This window comes from Hypanus sabinus, chromosome 6, assembly GCF_030144855.1.
Source record: "Hypanus sabinus isolate sHypSab1 chromosome 6, sHypSab1.hap1, whole genome shotgun sequence".
NCBI classification, from domain to species: domain Eukaryota; kingdom Metazoa; phylum Chordata; class Chondrichthyes; order Myliobatiformes; family Dasyatidae; genus Hypanus; species Hypanus sabinus.
In genome coordinates, this window is record NC_082711.1 from 159,103,271 (window position 1) to 159,125,641 (window position 22,371).

The following is a 22,371-nucleotide window of genomic DNA, read 5'->3' on the forward strand; positions in this document are numbered from 1 at the left end:
CTCCACAAGGTGGGTGTTGGCCCTCCAGCCAGCTTTCTTGCACTCAGCTAACAGGTCTGGGTACCTCAGCCTTTTCCACTCGTGGGCAGCCTCCTCTCCTTCCTTGTGGTTACAAAGATGAAAGTGTTTTTAAAACATCTTATTTTTATAAACATTATAAAGCCAATTTTACTCTTTTTTCATTCAAATTGGAAAAGCATTGTTGTGCATGTAAATAAGTGTAGTGACACCTTATGACATATCTCATTATACGTGTAAATTGTGTGCATTTGCACAGTCCAGGAAAAACCTCAAATATTCTAAACACACTGTTTTGGTTTCTCCATGTTTCTCCAATTAATACTGTGTCTTTATAGATCAGGAACTCGCAGGATCCTGATTATAGTGTCTTGTAAACCCTCAGGGTGCCAAGTTTGATTATCAGTCCCCTGAATTACAGTATCTGAGTGTATCCTAGGTGTTACAATTCACTAAGTGTCTTCAGGCTATAAAATCAGCCAAAATTGCCAATCTTTATTCTAATACATTAAACCTGCTAGCAAGTTCCTCAGCATGATACTGTACCTTAAATTAGAAAGTGAGGTGATTCAAACTAATTTCCACCTTACTTCCCCATTTTGTTCTGGAGAACAACAGAGGAGGTTTCAGTCATCAGACTGTCCTTCAAATTTAATTCCCCACTACCCCTGACTCATTGTTTGGGGTTGTCCTGATCTGAAGCCGAACATGTGACTCAAAATACATAAAAGCACGAAGGATGCACTCTTTGCATGAAGTGTTAATGCTGCAAAGACGAGGGATCCCAGGCAGCGTTGGTCTCTGAGAGACCCTGTGCCAATACAAGGAGCTATGTCGGAAACCATAGGTGAGTCTGCAGTCTGTTCACATGGGTTGCCAACTGGCAGGCAAACATACGCAAAATAGAAGGGAAAAGACTTGGCCAAAGTCATTTTATTAAGATGCACCCTGCATTTAACCCCAAGTACTTCAATGTACTGGTTAAGAAAATGCTGCCAGCGATGAACAACTCAGCCACTCTACACAGTTACACTTGACATCACCATGACTATGGCCCCCTTTCAGTCCCTGAATACGCATTGTAAAAATACAACAGGGCTTTGGAAAGGCAGGCATATCTAACGAAAATTAACAGTTAATTAAAAGACACATTTGCAGAGCTGCCAAATCAAATGAAGGCACCACAGCTGTGGGCATTGAAGAGATCACCACAACAGCAGAGGAGTGTGCAGGTGGCAGTTTCTTGGCCCCATCGCATCTTAAAGCAAAAGTTGTCTGTCACGGCACAGAAAGAAAGTATGAGATCTTCACGGGTGGAGAAAGCACTGAGAGTTGGCATTACTACCTGTCAGTAAATAATCCAAGCTCGCAGGTCAACTGAAATTTTTAGTAAGGCTTCAAGATCATGCTGGAGGAATTTCTTTGGATTAAAATTTGTGGTTATGATGTCACAGGTTGTAAAGCAGCCAACATGTTGAGAAAAGCCAAGTTCATTTATTTGGAGCTTCTCTCTGCACAGATAAAGAGCAACTATTATCCAATATATAGGTTACATCTTCAACATAACCCATTTTGCTTATATTTATATTATATTTAGCAATACAGAGCAGATTAGGCCTTTTGGGGCCTATAAAACACGCCACACCAGCAATTTCACAACCCTGATTAACCCTATAACCCTGGCCTAATCGGAGGATAATTTACAATGACCAATTAACCTACCCGGTACGTCGTCAGACTGTGGGGTGGGGGGGGGGAACTGGAGCACCTAGGGAGAACCCACACATTCCACAGGGAGGTTGTAAAGAGACTCCTTACAGAATGACGCCAGAATTGAATTCTGAACTCCAGAGCACCCTGATAGCAGGTCATGTTATGGCCTATCACTATCTGCAGGTTAACATGATAAAGTGTGATATTTAGACCAATTAAACTAAATTAGTTATTCTATTAATGTGGGCTAGAAATTCTCATGTGTTTCATAACTATGGGTGTTATTTAGAACAATCTCTGTAAATCATATTACTGTTAATGAAAATCTTGGAGTTATCACATTTTCTTTCCATGTTTCTGATGCATCATTGTATTATAGAATCAGGTTTATTATCACCGGCATATGTCGTGAAATTTGTTAACTTAGCAGCAGCAGTTCAATGCAATACATGACAATATAGAAAGAAAAAGAAAACAAATTAAATGAATTACGGTAAGTATATATATGTATATTAAATAAATTTAAAATAGCGCAAAAACAGAAGTAATATATATTTTTAAAAACATGAGGTAGTGTTCATGGATTCAGTGTCCATTTAGAAATCGGATGGCAGAGGGGAAGAAGCTGTTCCTGAATCACTGAGTGTGTGCCTTCAGACTTCTGTACCTCCATCCTGATGAGGGAATGCCCTGGGTGACAAGGGTCCTTAATAATGGATGTCATCGTTCTAAGGCACCACTCCTTGAAGATGTCTTGGATACTATGGAGGCTAGTACCCAAGATGGGGCTGACTAATTTTACAAATTTCTTTAGCTTCTTTTGGTCCTGTGCAGTAGCCCCCCCCCCCCCACACACACACACACACACATATACGCAGACAATGATGTAGCCTGCCTGAATACTCTCCACAGTACATCTTTTGAAGTTTTTGTTTTAGGTGACAAACCATTCTCTTCAAACTCCATAGCTGCTGTCTTTTCTTCTTCATAGTTGCATTGGCATGTTGAGATCAAGTTAGATCCTCAGAGATCTTGACAGCCAGGAACTTGCAATTGCCCACTTTCTTCACTTCTGACCCCTCTATGAGGATTGGCTTGTGCTCCCTTGTCTTACCCTTCCTTAAGTGTACAATCAGCTCTTTCGTCTTACTGATTTTGAGTGCAAGGTTATTGCTGCAACACCACTCAACTAGCTGGTATATCTCACTCCTGTACGGCCTCTCATCTCTATCTGAGATTCTATCAACAATGGTTAGATCAGCAGCAACAAACAGAACCCTGACATAGGAGGGGTGATTGATAAGTTCATGGCCTAGGGTAGAAGGAGTCAATTTTAGAAAACCTAGCACATTTATTTTTCAACATAGTCCCCTCCTACATTTACACACTTAGTCCAGCGGTCGTGGAGCACATGGATCTTGGACCTCCGGAAAGTGTCAGTTTGTGGCCTAAGGTAGAACGAGATGAGTTATACAGCTCTCATTACGTACACATACAGTTCAACTCTTTGAGTGTTAATGCAGAAAGTTTGAAGTTAATAACTCATCAGGGGTGATTGAAAGTTGACCTGAATGTGCATGTAACGAGAACTGTATAACTCATCTCCTACCTTAGGCCACGAAACTATCAATCACACATCTGTGGACACTTTCTGTATGCTACACAACCGCTGGACTAAGTGTGTAAGTGTAGGAGGGGACTACGTTGAAAAATAAATGTGCTAGGTTTTCTAAAATTGACTCCTTCTACCATAGGTCACAAATTTATCAATCACCCCTCATAGGTGTTTGCATTGCACAAATGATATAAGGCTATGCGAAGAGCCACTGAGATAGCATCTACCATGGACCTATGGTGGCATTCAGCAAATTGCAGTGGGTCCTGGTCTTTGCTGAAGCCAGAGTTCATTCAAACCATGACCAACCTCTCAGATATTTCATCACCATAGATGTGTGCTACTGGTCGATAGTCATTAAGGCAACTCACACTACTCTTCTTCGGCAGTGGTATAATTGTCGCCTTTTCGAAGTAGGTGGGAACTTCCGACTGTAGCAGTGAGAGTTTGAAAATGTCCTTGAATACTCCTGCCAGTTGGTTGGCAGGTTTTCAGAGCCTTATTGTGGTAAACCATGTATATCTGTTTGGACACGCCCCTCTGCTGACTGCTCCTGTGGCTCCTCCCACAGATCCCTGGATAAAGGTGATTGTGTCACTGCTCCTCCCACAGTCCAGGGCAGTCATCCGGCATGGACGTGCTCCATTTTACTGCTAATAGAACCCTTTCAGTATTTACTCTACTTCCAGTCTTTTGGGGTTATTGATAGTGCATCAATTACCAGTTTTCAGATCTTCACAGCTGTAGTTATGTTTTCCCCTTCAAAGTGGACATAGAAAGCATTGAGTTTATCTGGTAGTGAAGCAAAGCTGCCATTCGTGCTATTGGGTTTCACTTTGTAGGAAGTAATGTCCTGAAAACCCTGCCAGAATTTATACGCATCCGATGTCACCTCCAACCTCACTTGGAATTGTTTCTTTGCTCTCTCGCCAGAAGTATGCTTCTCCGCTACATTCCACCACTTGCCCCCAGTCAGCAAGAGCAATGTAATCCTCAGCCTATCAAAGTACCCCAATTTCCACACCTCCCACCTCACTCTATCTACCATGACCCCCACTCTCCCAAATCACTCCAGGCCTTTCTCTCTCCATGCCTCCTAGCAGCTGCAAACCAGACCAGCACAACACTTTCACTAGGCTAAACATATGCACATAATGCCTTAGGATTCATGCACTATAAAATTTCACAACAACAGTCCTTTGAGAAAAGAGTTCTGTGCTGTTTTATTACATTTTTTCAAGGCACTGCTGATATTTTTCGCTGCTATCTTTAGTGTTCTGTGATTTAATTTAAAAGAAATGTCAAAACAATGGAGAGAGTGAAAGGGAGATTCATTACAATAATAACCAGGGATGAAAGACTTCGGATGTCAGTGCACAACAGAAATACAGAATTCTTTTCATTAACACAGGGAATGAGAGAAAAATGAGGTGTTCTAATTGTGAAAGTTCTGATTAATTGAATATTTTTCTTCCCCTTCTTTTCCATGTCTTGTGGCAATGAAGACTTTTCCACTTGTCCATAGTTTTCCTGTCCAAAAAAAATCAGATTCCAGGTTGTTCCTGTGATAAAAGCTCAAATCTCCTTTTTATGTAGCAAGGCCATTCACAAAACTAATAATAAAGTTATTTCAATTGTTCATTGGGTCAAAAATGAGCATTTCATGGACCTTTACTTAAGATAGTCACAAAGAAAGTTAGTCTTACAGGACTTATATAGATAGAAGGAAAGAGGGTCAATATTTGAAGAGGTAACATTATAATAAGAAAAAATATGTTTGAGAATAGACCAGCATAATGTAACTAAGTGGACAGCTTTTTCACTGGGCTGATATTAGCTAAAGGGCTGAATGGATTTACGTAAAATTTTATGATTCCACTACATTGCTCAATCATCCTGACTTTAGGGATTTATAAACTACAAGTCTAAATACAGATTTTAAGAATATTATAGACAGACACCTTTCCACCTATTTTCACTTTTTCCCTTCATTTGTTCTCCATTTACAACATTTGATTCCACAACAGGGCAGTAGGGACTGGCCAATGTACTTTGATAATCTACAAAGGAGGTTAAAATTAATCCTGGGCTGCATGCGCTATGCATATCTACCTGGTTACAGATTGTAGTTTATTTCCAAAACGTGGTTCCACTGCAGTTAGTGGAACCAAATTTCAGAAGCAAAATGTAATGCGCAACCTGATTATATCTTTGCTTTTAGTGCATGCCTCCAAGGACAAATTTCTCTTTTCAAGATTCTTACTTCCCACCCATGGAAAAGTGTTGAGTCTAAGTCCAGTATCTTCTAACAGTGAAGTACATGAAAGATATGGATATGAAACCATTCATTAACATACCTTAAACTTCCACTTCACTCTAACATCACCATACTATACAAGTGATGTGTACAGTAATTTTAATAACTTATACATTTGGATAATTCTAAATGATGTACATCATACATATTAATCAGCTTATTGGAAGGGGTTAGTTAGTTGGTTAAACCTTTCACCCGAAATGGGGTGTAGGCGCCGACGGTAGCTCATCAGAATCCTCTGTTGAGTCACAAAGTGATAGAACACTACAGGACAGGAGCAGGTCCTTCGGTCCATCCAGTCTGTGCTGAGCCATAGATCTGACTTCTCCCATTGACCTGCACCCAAATTATAGCCCTCCATATGCTTCTCATCCACGTACCTATCCAAATTTCTGTTAAATGTTGTAATTGACCCCGCATCCACCACTTGTTCTGGCAATTCATTCCACACTCTTACCACCATCTTCCCATGTTCCCCTTAAACATTTCACCTTTCACCCTTAACCCATGACCTCTAGTTGTAGTCTCACCCAACCTTAGTGGAAAAAGCCTGCTTGCATTTACCTATCTATACCACTCATAATTTTGTATATCTCTAACAAATCGCCCGTCAATATTCTACATTCTAGGAAATAAATTCCTAACCTATTCAACTTTTCTCTATAACTCAGGTCCTCAGGTCCCAGCAACAGCCTCGTAAATTTTCTCTGCACTCTTTCAAGCTTACTCACATCCTTCCAGTGACCAAAACTGCACACAATATTCCAAACTAGGTCTCACCAACATCTTATACAATTTCAACAAAACATCCCAACTCCTGTACTCAATAGATTCATTTATGAAAGCCAATGTACCAAGAGCTTTCTTTACAATACTATCTACCTGTGACACTACCGTCAAGGAATTATAGATTGGTATTCCTAAATGCTTCTGCTCAGTGTCCTCCTACTCACCATGAAAGACCTACCCTGTGTGGTCCTTCCAAGTCCTTCCTCACATTTGTCTGCGTTAAATTCCATCTGCCACTTTTGAGCCCACTTTTTCCAGCTGGTCCAGATCCCTCTGAAAGCTTTGATAGCCTTCTTCACTGTCCACTCCAACCCCATTGGCATGTCAGGTGCTGATCCAATTTACCATCTTATCATCCAGACCACCGATATAGATGACAAACAACAATGGACCCAGCACCATTCCCTACACTTAGCCATGAGCCTCGAGTCGGAAAGGCAACCATGAACAACCACTCTCTCACTTCTTCTGAAAAGCAAACATTTAATCCAATTTACTCCCTCATCTTGAATGCCAAACAAATGAAACTTCTTGATCAACCTCCTATGTGGAACCTTATCAAAGGCCTTGCTGAAGTCCACATAGACAACATCCACTGTCTTGTATTCACCAACTTTCATGGTAACTTCTTCAAAAAATACAAAGTTGGTTAGAGGTGACATACCACGCTCAAAGCCGTGTTGACTATCACTGATTGGTCCCTGTCTATTCAAATACTCATCTATCCAGACCCTTAGAATACCTTCCAGTAACTTTCGCACCAGTAATGTCAGGCTCACTGGTCTGTAATTTCCTGGCTTATTTTTTAGAGTGTTCTTAAACAATGGAACAACATTGGCTATTCTCCAATCCTCTGGCTCCTCGCCTATTGCTAAGGATGTTTTAAATATCTCTGCTAGGGCCCCTACAATTTCTGCACTAGCCTCCCACAGGGTCCAAGGGAACACCCTGACAGGCCCTGGGGATACATCCACCCTAATTTGCCTCAAGACAGAAAACACCTCTTCCCCTGTAATTTGTTTAGGGTCATGACCTCACTGCTGCAACTTTCTCACATCTGTAGACTGGGTCCATCTCCCAAATAAATACTGATGCAAGCATTTCATTTACGATCTCTTCCATCTCTTTCAGTTCCACACATGGATTACCATTTTGATCTTCCAGAGGACCAATTTCATCCCTTGCTATCTTTTCACTCCTAATATATCTGCAGAAGCCCTTAGAATTCTCCTTCACCTTGTCCGGTAGAGCAACCTTATGTCCTCTTTTAACCCTCCTGATTTCCTTCTTAAGTGTTATCCTGCATTTTTTATACTCCTCACATACTGCATGTATTCCTACTTGCCTATACCTGCTATGCGCCTCCTGCTTTTTCTTAACCAGGGCCTCACTACCTCAAAAACCAAGGTTATCTAAACCTGTTATCCTTGTCTTTTACTCTAACAAGAAAGGTACAAAATCTGTACTCTCAAAATTTCACTTTTGAAGGCCTCCCACTTACCATGTATGCCTTTGCCAGAGAACAACCTATCCCAATCCATATTTGCCAGCTCCTTTTTGATACCATCCGAATTGGCCTTTCTACAATTTAGAATCTCAACCTGAGGACAAGATCTATCCTTTTCCATAATTACCTTGAAACTAATGGCATTATGATCAGAAGAAGTAACGTGTTCTCCTGCACAAACTTCTGTCACCTGCTCTGTTCCATTCCTCAATAGGAGATCTGGTATCACACTCTCTCTAGTTTGGGACCTCTATGTACTGATTAAGGAAATTTTCCGGAACACATTTAACAAATGGTTTCCCATCCAGCCTTTGTATGGGCATCCCATCCAATATGAGGAAACTTAAAATCATCTACTATTACCACATTATGCTTTTTGTAAAAGTCAGTGACCTCTCTACAATTTGCTGCTCTAAATCCTGGAGACTTTTGGGTAGTCTATAATCTAATCCCATTAATGTGGTCATACCTTTCTTATTGCTCAGTTCTACCCATAAAGCCTCACTATTTGAGCTATCCATTCTGTTTTGACTGAGCATTGTTCTGACGTTTTCCCTGACTGTTAATACCACATTTCCCCCTTTACTTCCTCCTGCTCTATCACTAAAACAAAAGACACCACAATATTGAGCTGCCAGTCCTGCCCCTTGTGCAACCAGGTCTCACTAATAGCTACAATGTTGTAATTCCACAAGCCGATCCATGCCCTAAGCTGATCCACCTTTCCTACAATACCCCTTGGATTGAAATATAGGCAACTCAGAACATTAGTTGCTCCATGCTCAACCTTTTGATTCCTGACCTTGTAACTCATCTTTCTCCACAACCATTCCAGTATCTGTCTGGGCACTCTGGTTCCTATTCTCCTGCAACTCTAGTTTAAACCGCATCCCCCCCCACCCCCACCCACTGCTGTTGCACCAACACACCTTCCCATCCAACATCCCAAAAGAAGTTGTCATACCAGGCCAGCCTTTCAGGTTACCCCCAGGTACCTATAGCCCGTCTTAAGACATCATGGCAAAAATCTTTCCTCTCCCAGAGATAAAGTCATTGGAGCTTATGTTGGTGTTCCTATGTTTTTACAGAATGGGTTTGTTAGCTCCTTGCCCAAACCTCCTCCTTTCACAACCACACTTAGGATTGTCCATGGCAGAGTTTTATTGGAAGGGGTAATGCCCTATATTTATTTATCATAATTTTGAATCATAAATATTAACATCCAAATGAGTTAATAAAAATTGATAGAAACAAGCTCTCTCCAAACCCCCATTCCCTCACATTCATCTAGTGAGTTTATGATATCAGTACAAGGGGGGTGTGAGTAGGGCAGGAGCAGGTACGAGCTTGATTAATGTTGTGACTATCTTGTCAGAAATATAATATATGGTGCTGCAGATAAGAAGTTGCCAAAGTTGCTCTTCTGAAAGGACGAGGATGAACCATCCTGTCTAACAGATACAAAATGAGTAGTGAAGCAACAGCAGATCCCCTGATAAATGCACGCTCTCACTGATCTCAGGAACTGAATCCGTACTGCAGCTGCATGCAGATTTGTACAATCTTCTCGTGTCTTCCACAAGTAGAACCATCTATATAATTTTGTAATCTTTGTTGTAACCCGAGAAAACAAAACGTGCAAAGTAAGCTCCCTCAAATTGCTTTGGATCAATAACCACACTTCCAAGGATGTTAGTTGAGGAAATCATTTTAGCCAGGACACTGTGAATAGCTGATTCAAAAGTAGTGTCAAAAGCTCTTTTACATTTATCTGAGACTTCCATTTAACGCCTCTGCCAAAGGTCAAAAGAACACTTACTAAAATCTATATTGGACTGTCTACATAGATGTATGCTCTCATCTGACTATAGTGGGACTTGAACCAAGATCTTTCAACTCACAGGGAAGAGTGCTCAGAATTAGGGTAATTATTACTGATGTATGTCATGAAACTTGTTGTCTTGCGGCAGCAGTACAGTGTAATACATTAAAAATTACTATAAATTATAATAGGAATATATAGAAAAATAATTAAGTAGTTCAAAACATAAGCAAAAAATAGTGAGATAGTGTTCATAGGTTCATGGACAGAAAGCTGAAGGCACAGGGGAAGGTCTGTTAGAAATGGCGGAGGGGGGGGGGTTCCGGTGATGTCATCATCGAGAATGGCAGCTTAAGTCACTAGCTCCTCCGGAAAAGCGCGTATTAAGCCCTGTTATTCCGTCAAATATAATATTTTTCAAAAAATATTTGAACTGAAAAGAGGGGCAAGAATGGGGAAAAGGAATGGAAATTTTAAAAGTGACACTGCGGAGCCTGTGTCCGAGAGGAGTGCAGCGAGAGGCTCTCCGACCCGACCGCGTGCTAGCGAGGCGGCTGCTGGGCCTCGCTCAGTCGAAGCGGCGAATATGTTCGAAATCCTGAAAGAGATAATGGAGGTCCAGAAAGAAATAAAGCAGCAGCTCCGGGGTATTAAGGCAGAGCTCGCCAGCGTTAATCAAAAAATAGCGGTGGCGGAGACTCGAATCAAGAAGGTGGAAGGTCACATTCAAAACTTGGAACGGATACTGAGCAAGACAATAAAAATAATACATCACCAAGAACGTAAACTGCTTGATCTGGAGGGAAGATCACGGTGGAAAAATATCAGAATCTACAATGTTCCCAAAGGAGTGGAGGGCTCGTCTATGATGGAGTTTGTTGAAAAGTTTCTGCGGGACGTGCTGGATCTTCCCTCAACTATGGAGCTGAAAATCAAGAGGACGCACCGCGCGCTGGTTCTGAAACCTACCCAGGACAGAAAGCCATGCTCTATAATATTTAAATTCTTTCGGTACAGCACCAAGACGCAGATTCTACAAAGGGCCTGGAGTAAGAAGGGAGTGTTTTTCAACGATAAATTAATATATTTCGACCAAGATTACACCCCCCCACCACAGTCCTGCAGAAATGCAAAGAATACTCTGAAGAAAAGCGAGTACTGAAGCAAAATACGATTAGATTTCAAACTCCGTCCCCTGCTAAACTTCGAGTGTTTTATGACAACGGGACACGGTTGTACCAGACGGTGGAAGAGGCGACTACAGACATGAAGGCCAGAGGTTTGCCCATCAGTGTCAACAAAATGAGGGAAAACCTGACTGAGGAACTGTCCCGCTCCGCTTGGGAAATAGTGTGAGAATCGAGAAGGCAGGAGACGGGAGGAGGTCGAGAGAAATATATCAGGAAGAGACCGGAAGTTTCCCAAAGATAGTCCTCACCCCCTTCGGAAGAGCCATAAGGTTTAGCTAACTTTAAAAATGTTGAGAAGCTAAACAGAAGCAAAAGTACACGGTGATATACCTATCTCGAGAAATACTTATTATAATGTGGATTTTATATTACTTAGTTGTTATTCTTTATTCACTCACTTACTCCTATATATATATATATTTGTGTGTGTGTGTGTGTGTGTGTGTGTGTGTGTGTGTGTGTGTGTGTGTGTGTGTGTGTGTGTGTATGTGTATGTATATAGGAGGAGTACACAGGGAAATCTTTTCTGTGTAATGGATTTGTTCACTGACTTTTATGAATACTGCATTGGGGGCCCTCAACTCACAAGTAGGAGGGGTTATCCCCCACAGCTAGACATTTCCTCTAGCTCAACGCAGGGTCATTTACTAGTGACCTCAGCCTTGGAATCACACATTTGTTGCCATTTTTGTTATTATCTGCATTTCCTGGTTCGTATTTGTTCAGGGAGTAGATCGATTAAGTTTTATTCTAATTTCAATGGTACATTGACAGATAAATACAGATGGCTAAGGACAAGGTAAAATTCATTTCTTTTAATGTCAATGGGCTATTAAATCCAATCAAACGTAAGAGAATTTTATCCAATTTGGAACAATTTGATTCATACTGGGAAAAATGGTTTAACTAAATAATGCCTCATAGGCCTGACGTTATTCTCACAAATCAATGAATCTGTTGTAAAAACAAAAGATCACTCCCTACTTGTACATAGTTCTTCCCTTTTGCTTGTTTTTTCTCTCCACTCTTTTCTATAAGTGTGTACCTCAGATAAATACTTTGTGGAGATTTGTGATATATATGATTATGTGATATATGTACAATGTCTGAAATACATCTTATGGAAATATTTGTTTGATGATGAACTTCAATAAAGAAATAAATTACAAAAAAGAGATGGCAGAGGGGAAGAAGCTGTTCCTAAAATGTTGAATGAGCACCTTCAACCCCACTGATGATAATAATGAGAAGAGGGCAAGGCCTCAGTGGTGAGGGAGAGGCCACCTTTAGAAAATGTCCTCGATGGTGGTGAGGCTAATGACCACAATGGAAATGGCTGAGCTTCCAGCTCAGGAGGCACCAATGCACAGGATTGGAAAGAGCTGCAGAGTGGCACCTCCACACCAGACAGTGATGCAACCAGTCAGAATGCCCTTCACGGTACTTGTGTAAAAATTTGCACGAGTCTTCAGTGACATATCAAACTTCCACAAATTCCAAATGAGATATAGCCGCTGCATGCCTTCTTCATAATTGCTCAACACGTTGGGCCCAGGATAGATCTGCAGAGACATTGACAAACGGGAACTGGAAGTTCCTCAGTCTTTTCACTGTGACCCCTCAATAAAGGCTGGTGTGTGTTCTCCGGACTTCCTTTTCCTGAAATTCATAATCAATTCCTTGGTCTTACTGACATTAAGTGCAAGGTTATTGTTCTGACAGAACTCAACCAGCAGATCTATTCTACCCCTGTACACCTTCGCACCAGCATCTGAAATTCTGCCAACAATGTGTCATTGGCAAATTTATGGATGGTGATGAGTTATGCCTAGCCAAACAGTCATGAGTGTAGAGAGAGAGTAGAGGGCTAAGAACGCATCTTTGAGGTGAATTGTGTAGACTGTAAGTGTAACGCTTACACGATCGGCTGCTGTATGTCTAGGGGAAAATTCGTCCACCCGCCAAACCGCGCCTCTCGTATACATGGATGCTGTGAAATGCACACTAATACAAATTCACACACACAATATCAAACCGCACACCATGTACGTTTACAGAATACACTTTATCTATCTTACTAGAACTAAGTGATTAATAGCGATACAGTATATATGAAAGTAAAGAAAGGAAAGAAAAGGCCCCAGGATGTATTAGGGTTCAGTTTATTAGTGCACAATCGTTGGAGCTCAACCATCAAAGTCTTCAGTCCACTATTCGATCTTCTCCGAACTCCACAACCCGCGCGCCTGGGACCAACCTCGGTGATCGACCAGCAGCGCCTCCAGCACCATCCACCTTCCTCACGATCTCCTCTCCAACTCCCCGAAAACCCACAAAACCACAGCTCACAGACCCACAAGAGAGGATAACATCTATCCCAATTGGTTAACAAATGAATACGATTCCCATTATCAGTTATCATAACCCAAACAAGCTGCGAGAGAAAGTACTCTCTCTCCAGTTAGCAAAACAAAGAAACATTTTTACTTTTAACAAACGAAGAAGCCATTTTGATTAACATACGCAGTAACGTAAGAAACCCTTTACATAAGTGAGGAGGAGATGTTAATTTCTATCCACAGTGACTGTGGTCTCCAAATGAGTAAGTCAAGGGATCCAGTAGCAGAGGGAGGTATAGAGGCCCAGGATTTGAAGCTTGTTGATTAATACTGAGGATTTGATGATGTTCTACACTGAGCTGTATTCAATGAACAGCAGCCTGACATAAGTATTGCTGTTGTCCAGTTGATCCAAGGCTGTCGAGAGTCAGTGAGATCCCATGCACTGTAGACCTGCTGTGGTGGTAGGTAAATTGCAAAAGATCCAGGCCCCGAGTTCAGGCCTAATACCAGACTCCCAAAATGGACACTCTCATCCAAGTTCTGTCACAGCACCAGATCACCTGATGAACAGGGAAGAAGTTTCAAGGATGATCTCAAAGCCTAATGATAAAGAAAAGATTAGCTTTCATGTACATCAAAACATACATTGAAGTGTGTTGTTTTGTGTCAAATTCGCACTGGGCAGCCCACAAGTGTTGCCATGCTTCCAATGCCAAAATAACATGCCCACAACTTACTAACCCCAACTGTACGTCCTTGGAATGTGGGAGGGAACCCGAGATCCTAGGGGAAACCCAGGCAGTCATGGGGAGAATGTTCAAACTCCTTACAGATTCAAACCCCGATCTTTCAGCGTTGTGCCTCCTTGAAAATCGCCATATCCCCACTAACCCCGGGGAATTTCTGATCCCTGACTGCTCAAAGAGAAGGAGGAGGATTTGTGATGATACTGAAAGCAGAGAAGCTACGTGTAAACATCAGAAGAGTTCACAGTCTCACGAATTACAAGCCTGCCTGTCACATCAGGTACCTACTATCCCACTTCCAGTTGAGCTGGCAGTTCACCTCAAAACCCACAGAACTGGAGCAGATCATGGAGACACATAGGAAGAACGGGAGAAAGGAAATGTGCACAGACCTGTGTCAAATCCTTTTTGCTAAATTTAAGTTAAATTGAAGCATGTTGCAGATGCTGGGTAATGTGTTAATGCCTCAGTATAGAGGCAGTCTGTTGACTGGCCTAAAGTATTCAAAACACTCAAAACAACTCATGAGTTTGGATGATGCACAGAGCAAGTCAGGTTATGGGATCCACCAGCACTACAATAAATTTTGGAAATGGTGAAGAATTGAACAAAATGATAGTTCTGAAGTTTAAATTGCATCAGTTTCTGCCCCATCTGTAATATTAAATCACAGGAAGAAAAAGATTGCTTCCTTTCATAAGTCAGACATTGATGATAAAGTAAAAAATACCACCATTTGATTTATAGGAACATGCAGCAGAGTGAAGGAGAAGGTTTAGTCACTTGTTAGCCACAATGTCAAGTCAGTTGTGTTGTCAATCACTGAGTGTCGCTATACTGTACTTCTGGTACATGGAACTGAAATATAGTGAGTGACTCTGGACTAATTTTACATGCCATTTCACCGAGTCCCACTGTATTATATTGTTTAAGGCCGTAATACAACTCATCATGCTTTTGGCAATGACTCCAGACTTTCCATAGAAGCCACTGTTCAATGGATGGGCTTTCAAAGCCCATTCATCATAGGGCTTATCGGAGATGTAGCTAGTGTTTTCTGATCATTTCGTAGCGTGTTGCCGAGTGTTGTTCCCTGAACAGCTGGAGTCACACCAACACCTTAATGCTCATTGTAAAAGGCCCATTAAAAACAGAAAAAGCAAAAAAAAGAGGTAATTAAAATCCTCCATTCTGCACACCTGGGGTACAGTGGCCAAGTGGTCAGCTTTTATACATTCTGCACTCTGGTTTCATTCATAGGCGTGACGTTACTCCAGTGAAATATAACAGATGGTGGTCACTGCGAAAATAAATAAGAAAGGGCTGTTGTCCTGAAGGAATATTGATGTAGAAGATGCAGTCAAAGATGGGGTCCCTGCTCTGCATGCCATGTTCTGTAAATAGGAAGCAGACATATAACAGACCGTTTTAAAGATAAACACAGATAGCAACATCATTAGGAGTCTTTATTAGCAGTATTCTTTTGAAGGCTGGAAGTGTGATTAGTATACTGCCTTCTGGATAAACAACCAAATGTTTCAGGCACAAGGGTATGATATTTTTCTCTTCAGCTTCTGCACATTAATCTGGCAGAACAGATTGGTTGCTTATTGTAGAATCTGCCTGATTTACATTCTGTGATCAATAGGTTCTGCAATGAGCAGGCGACCGGCTCCGAAGCTGCAGCCACACTGTGAAGATGGACATGTACCCCAAGGTATTGGGTGACTTCTTCAAACGCTACTCCAAACAAAGCATTCCTCAATCAGCTAGGCATTAAAGGGGCAATGGTTGAATAAATATGCTCCCAAGGAGAAACTTCACCTGCAGGGATCAGATAAAAACCCATTCCACACAGTGTTTCCTAAGCAGCTCTTTACTTACCCACCTTCCCACCAGCAGAAAAATCCAGCTGGAAGTATGCATTGAAGAAAGGTACAACCTATATAAAGATGTCTGGGGACAAGACACTATGTAACATCAACCTCAACAACATCATTAGCAGACAGTGCAGAAGACTATATGGCCCGTAGTGGAATCACTCCATGGTAGCATAGCAGTTAACATGATGCTATTACAGCTCAGTGCCTTCCAGAGTTTGGAGTTTAAGCAGAAGACTGAGAAGAAATTATTAGAGCTATGCAAAATTATGAAGGATATAGACAGGATAACTGCAAACAGGCTTTTTCCACTGAGGTTGGCTGGGACTACAATGAGAGGCCATGGGTTAAGGGTGAAAGGTGAAAAGCTGAAGGGTAACATGAGGGGAAACTTCTTCACTCAGAGGGCCGTGAGAGGGTGGATCGAGCTGCCAGCGCAAGTGGTGCATGCAAGCTCGATTTCAACGTGTAAGAGAAGCCTGGATAGGTACGTGGATGGCTGGGTTATGGAAGGCTGCAGTCCTAGTGCAAGTCAATGGGAGTTGGCAGTTTAAATGGTACCGTACAGATTAGAGGTGCAGAAGGGCCTTCTTCTGCACTGTTCTTTCTATGACTCCTCCCTCAGTTCAAAGACGTACCGGTAGTAGGTTATTTGGTCATCATAAATTGTCCTGTAATTAGGCCAGTGTTAAATAGGTGGGTTGCTGTGTGGAGCCGCTCACTGGGCCAGGAGGGCCTATTCCACACCGTATGTCTAAATATAAATAAATAAATGAGTTAGTTTGCCCAGTGTATATCTATAATGTGCAAAGGCAAAGTGACTATTATCATTGATTCATAGAATTATCCAGTACAGACAGAGGCCATTTACTTTACCACGTCAGCACTGAATCTTTGAAGGAGTATGCATTAAGTCCCAGCCCAATGCTCTCACCTATCAGTCCTGCAGATCCCTTTTAAGCGTTCAGCGGCTGAACTCAGGCACAAAATCTCGAAGGGTCCATTGTCCTTGCAAACGTAGCTCAGCACAAATCGGCTTTTCATAAGGGCAGTATGAGGAATATTTGAGTGGCCACTGATGTGGTGAAGCTCCTTTAGCCCTCTGAGACACTCTGGGGTGAGAGGGCGGGGAATGACAAATCATTGATTCCCAGCAAGAATAGCACTCAGAGAGGGGGAGTCTTGACCAACAGACCTACACTTCCTCCTTGTGCATTCAAGTGTATTGGATACCAGAATTTGCTGGGCCTCGTTTTGTGATTGGCCTGTTCTGTTAGATCCATTTCAAACTCATGGAGTCAAGCATTCTACCAGTAAAGGTGTATTCCTAGCTAATTAATGATGGCCAGTTTACAAAGGATTTACATTGGTTTTTGCACTATTTATTTAATCATCTAAAAAGAGTTGTTCAACAAGATAAAGCCTTTGAATCATAGATCACATCGCTAATTTGAATGGTAAATATTAGCTTTTTATCAGCAGTCATCAGGGGTGTACTGAAAGGGGACAAAGAGGGGTCATAGAACCCTCAATTATCACCCCAAATATGTTTAAGACAAGACTAGATATATGCCCAAAGTAACACACACAAGAAATGGTGGAGGAACACACACAAAGTGCTGGTGGAATGCAACGGGCCAGGCAGCATCTATAGGAAGAAGTACAGTCGATGTTTCGGGCCGAGACCCTTTGTCAGGACTAACTGAAAGAAGAGAGAGTAAGAGATATGAAAATAGGAGGGGGAGGAGGAAATCCAAAATGATAGAAGACAGGAGGGGGAGAGATTAAGCTAAGAGCTGGAAAGTTGATTGGCAAAAGGGATACACAGCGGGAGAGGGAGAGGATCATGGAACAGGAGGCCTAAGGAGAAAGAAAGGGGGAAGGGAGCACTGGAGGGAGATGGAGAGCAGGCAAGGAGTGATTGTGAGAGGGACAGAGAGAGAAAAAAGAGAAAGAGAAAAGAAGAAAAAAAAGGGAAATGATTAGATAGATAGATAAATAAATAATAAATAGATGGATGGATGGATGGATGGATAGATAAATAGATAGATAGATAGATAGAGAGATAGATAGACAGATAGATAGATAGATAGATAGATAGATAGATAGATAGATAGATAGATAGATAGATAGATAGATAGATAGATAGAGGGATGGGGAAAGAAGGGAAGGAGGAGCATTAATGGAAGTTAGAGAAATCAATGTTCATGCCATCAGGTTGGAGGCTACCTAGACGGAATATAAGGTGTTGTTCCTCCATCCTGAGTGTGGCTTCATCTTGACAGTAGAGGAGGCCATAGATAGACATATCAGAATGGGAATGGGACACGTAATTAAAATGTGTGGCCACCAGAAGATCTTGCTTTCTCTGGCAGACAGAGTGCAGGTGTTCAGCGAAACGGTCTCCCAATCTGCGTCGGGTCTCACCAATATATAAAAGGCCACACCGGGAGCACTAAATGCAGTATATCACACCAGCCGACTCACAGGTGAAGTATCGCCTCACCTGGAAGGACTGTCTGGGGCCCTGAATGGTGGTGTAAGGGCAGATGTAGCACATGTTCCGCTTACAAGGATAAGTGCCGGGAGGGAGATCGGTGAGAAAGGGATGGGGGGGGGGAACGAATTGACAAGGGAGTCACGTAGGGAGGAACTCAGCAGGTCAGGCAGTATCTATGGAAAGGAATAAGCAGTTGACGTTTCTGGCTGGGACCCTTCATCAGGTATACAGAAAAGGGGAAGAAGTCAGAAAACTCATGCTTTTATGGTCTTACGGAATTAGAATGTGTGTGGGGGGTGGGGAAGAGGAAGATATATGGCAATTGCCCCAAACTATTTTGCATGTGTACCTCCAAAAACAGGCAAATGTATACTCCTGTGCAAGGCCCAAACAGCAAATTAGATCTGACAGTAGATCAATTAGATTTGGATCTTTTGATAATGATTTATGTCCACTTAACAGCCTCTTCCCCACTGCCACCCACCACCCTTCCACACCTCATGCTTAGCATTCTAACACATCTTTACTAACATACAAGTTTTTGGAGTGAGCATAAGCATGAATAATCTCACACCCCATTATCAATACCATTTCCAAACTAAGTATTAGGTTCATTACTTTCTCATCCTATGCTACACCTAATACTTTCGTACATCTGATTAGACTAATGAGGATACATCTTCTAGGCTATTATGGCCTTTGATTAACTTGCTATTAAACTGAGGCAAGATTAGAGTGGAGACTGGCACGCTGAGGCAAATATCTGTAGGATCTGAGTTTACCACCATGGTTGGAACCTGTGAGTTACTTTTTGATCATGTGTTTTGTGGCCAATTGAGCAATCTGCGGGTTTGCTGTCTCGAAGGGAGTTCAGTGAGGTTTGGAACCAAGTGTGCAGCCTGGAGGCCTGGAAGCCTGCAAACCCACGATTAACTCTATTGCTTCCCTCCAATTAAGGTGTTAAGGATGTGAGCCCATGATTGGCTCCATTGCTTCTCTCTGATCGTGGCGTCAAGCCAGGCTGAAGTCAACAAGGACGAGCACGGAGGACGGGTGGGTGTTTGGCATCGCCTGCCTGCGATTGACTGGTCTTCCTCTCCCTCTCGCTGGCTGCTGTCAGAGGCAGGCGCAGGAGTCTAGGGATCCACGTTACCAGGATTGATCTGAAATAAAAACCTGCGTAGGTGTCATCATTATTGATGCTTCTGGAAGCTGAACTTTGAACTCAAACACAAATCAATGAGTAACAGTATTTTGGTAGATTCCATGTCTCACAATAGGGAGAATTCTTCAACTATTTTTTAAGTATTTTTAATAGAGAAATGGACCAAGGACACTGACTGCAATAGTTTAATAGGTATTGAAAATATTTTCTTTAAGTATATTCTATGTACTTAAAGTAGAAATGCTGATGTTCAGGCAATTTTTGTATGTACATGATAGCCCAAGTTACTTTTTCCTTATAATTAAAAATAAAGTCAATGAATTTTATCATTAGTGTTGAATTTTAGCCAAAGCAAACAGAAATACTAATATTTCTTTTAAGATGGTATTTACAGTATTAGTAACAGGAAGTTGGATGAAACAAGAATTCACAAGAGGTATAAAAACTCCCAAGCCTATTACTAAGAAACATTAAATGGCTACAAGCATTTTAACCATTATAAGTTTTCCTTATGATGTTTGTGGATCCTGGCATCCGGTGATGGCTGATTAGTAGCACCATGGAACTATTTATCATCTTATCACTAGACAATCCTGAAGTTGATGGGGTCAACTTGTTTGATGTGCAATAATGTTATCATGTTGATGGAAGTACACAGGGGAGCAGCAAGGGTGACTAGCTGACTAATTTCCCAAACAGAATTAGCACCTTTCCATAGCTTTCATTTTAAAATAGAAGTATTTTGACAGCTTGAAACATGTCTTCACTTCCAAATGACTTTCAATAGCTGGGCTTGTGATGTTTTACAAACAGCAGCACATTATTCTTCCAATGTTGTCAATTGAAACACTGAGTAAAAAGTGGACAATATTACAAGCAGAACAGTAACAAGCTAATCATGTGTAAATTCAGCTGCCAGGCCTGTTACAGGAGAACAAGCTTTAAAAGCCCAAGCTTCTTTTGCATGGCTTTTTTCCTTTTAGTTTATGATGTGCTGCAGATGTGCCATGGATTTCCACAATATCACCCGAAAAAAGAGACTTGCAGTCCTTCAAGCTGTGCAATCATTTGTAAATTACATTGCTGTCACGGTGACTGGAGTCCTGAGGTAGTCCATTTTAAACATGCTGGCCAAGGATTGAGGAAGAATAGGAAAAAAAAATATTGTAAGTCAATGAGAGGGCTGGTGATACTTTTTAAATTGTTTGAAAAATGATTTTATTATTTTCAATTCATGCTGCACAGAATGCCTGACAAAAGGAGCAGTTGAAATGCTCCAAATTTTTTCAGTGCCAAACTGATACCAGGACATTGAAAGACTATCAAAGTGGTAGCAATTAACTTCAGCTGGATAAGGTCATTGGAGGATAGGGTCCTTAGAAGCCGCTTCAGAGTATCTCTTCAGGTGAACCTGGCTTTGTTAAATGTGTGATGGTAATTTTCCACCTTATTTCCATCAACAACAACATTGGAAAAGTATTTCAATGTGGTCTGCTGATGCACTGATACATATATTTTTAACATTTTCATTATTTTTAATCATTTTTGAATGTTTTTAACTGTCAAAGCGATTCAGAAACAATCCGCTTTTTTGACAGATTTGACAATCTCTGGCAATGTAAGACCATATGACACAGGAGCAGAATTAGGCCATTCAGCCCATCAAGTCTGCTCACCATTCCATCATAGCTGATTTATAATCCCTCTCAGACCCATTCTCCTGCCTTCTCCCTGTAACCTTCAATGTCCTTTCTAATCAAGAACCTGTCAACCTCTGCTTTAAATATACCCAATGACTTGGGCTCAATAGCCATCTGCGGCAATGAATTCCACACGTTCACCACCGACTGGCTAAAGAAATTCCTCCTCATCTCCGTTCTGAAGGGATGTCCTTCTATTCTGAGGCATAACCCTCTGGTCCTAGATTTCCCCATTGCATACAACTGGTTGACATGCGGTGTAGGTGCAGATTGTCCAAGCCCCACCAAGTTACAAGATTTACTACTGAAAGGTGCTAACACTGCAGCAGAAAGACTCACCAATCAGGCTGGATGTGGCTTAGTTGAGAAAATTACTCTAAGGGTATCTATTTGAAGGGAATGCAGATTCACATGGATGGTACGCCACTGCGGGAAATTTTGGGCCAATAAAGCACCGTCAATATCTATCCGAGTCCTTTTCTCAACAGAGTTCAGATGGTTCATAGTTTCAAAGCTGATTGAAATTTTCCTATCTTCAATGATGGACTTCATTCAAAACCAGGCCAATCCACAAATGGATGTAAAATGAGCTGATTTTCTGAGCAATGAATTGACCCTCTCCCAATGATCTCTACAGTGACTTCCTGAAGTGAACCCAAGCAAGTGGAGATGATGGTTGCTGTACACGACAGCAAGTTGAAGGACCTGGTCATAGGTCAAATATAGTTAGTCTTGCTATTCTCTCCTCATGCATTAACAACATAAAGTACACTCCCTTTTGTAACCTGCTTTTCCTTATTACTTCAGGTGTAATGCTTTGGTATATAGATACTTGTATTACATTTTTCTTTGGCAGATACAGGTATATTCACTTACAAATGGTACTTTGTTGGTGTTTCACCTGATATGAATATGCTACCATAATGTAAAGATGATTTAAAGATGATTAAACCTCAGCCATCAGACACTTGAACCAGTGGGGACAACTTCATTCACCTTCACTTTCCCCAACACTGAACTGTTCCCACAACCTATGAACTCACTTTCAAGGACGCTTCATCTCATGT

At 41.5% G+C, this 22,371-nt stretch overlaps 1 long non-coding RNA gene across 1 annotated transcript in view; it reads left to right on the forward strand.

Moving 5' to 3' along the window:
- Positions 1-19,514, forward strand: part of LOC132395107 (uncharacterized) — a 40,419-nt gene extending 20,905 nt beyond the window's left edge. Inside the window, exons 2-3 of the long non-coding RNA XR_009512533.1 lie at positions 15,708-15,776; positions 19,397-19,514. This is a non-coding gene — a long non-coding RNA (uncharacterized LOC132395107). The remainder of the gene's footprint in view (positions 1-15,707; positions 15,777-19,396) is intronic.
- Positions 19,515-22,371: the final 2,857 nt, after the last annotated feature.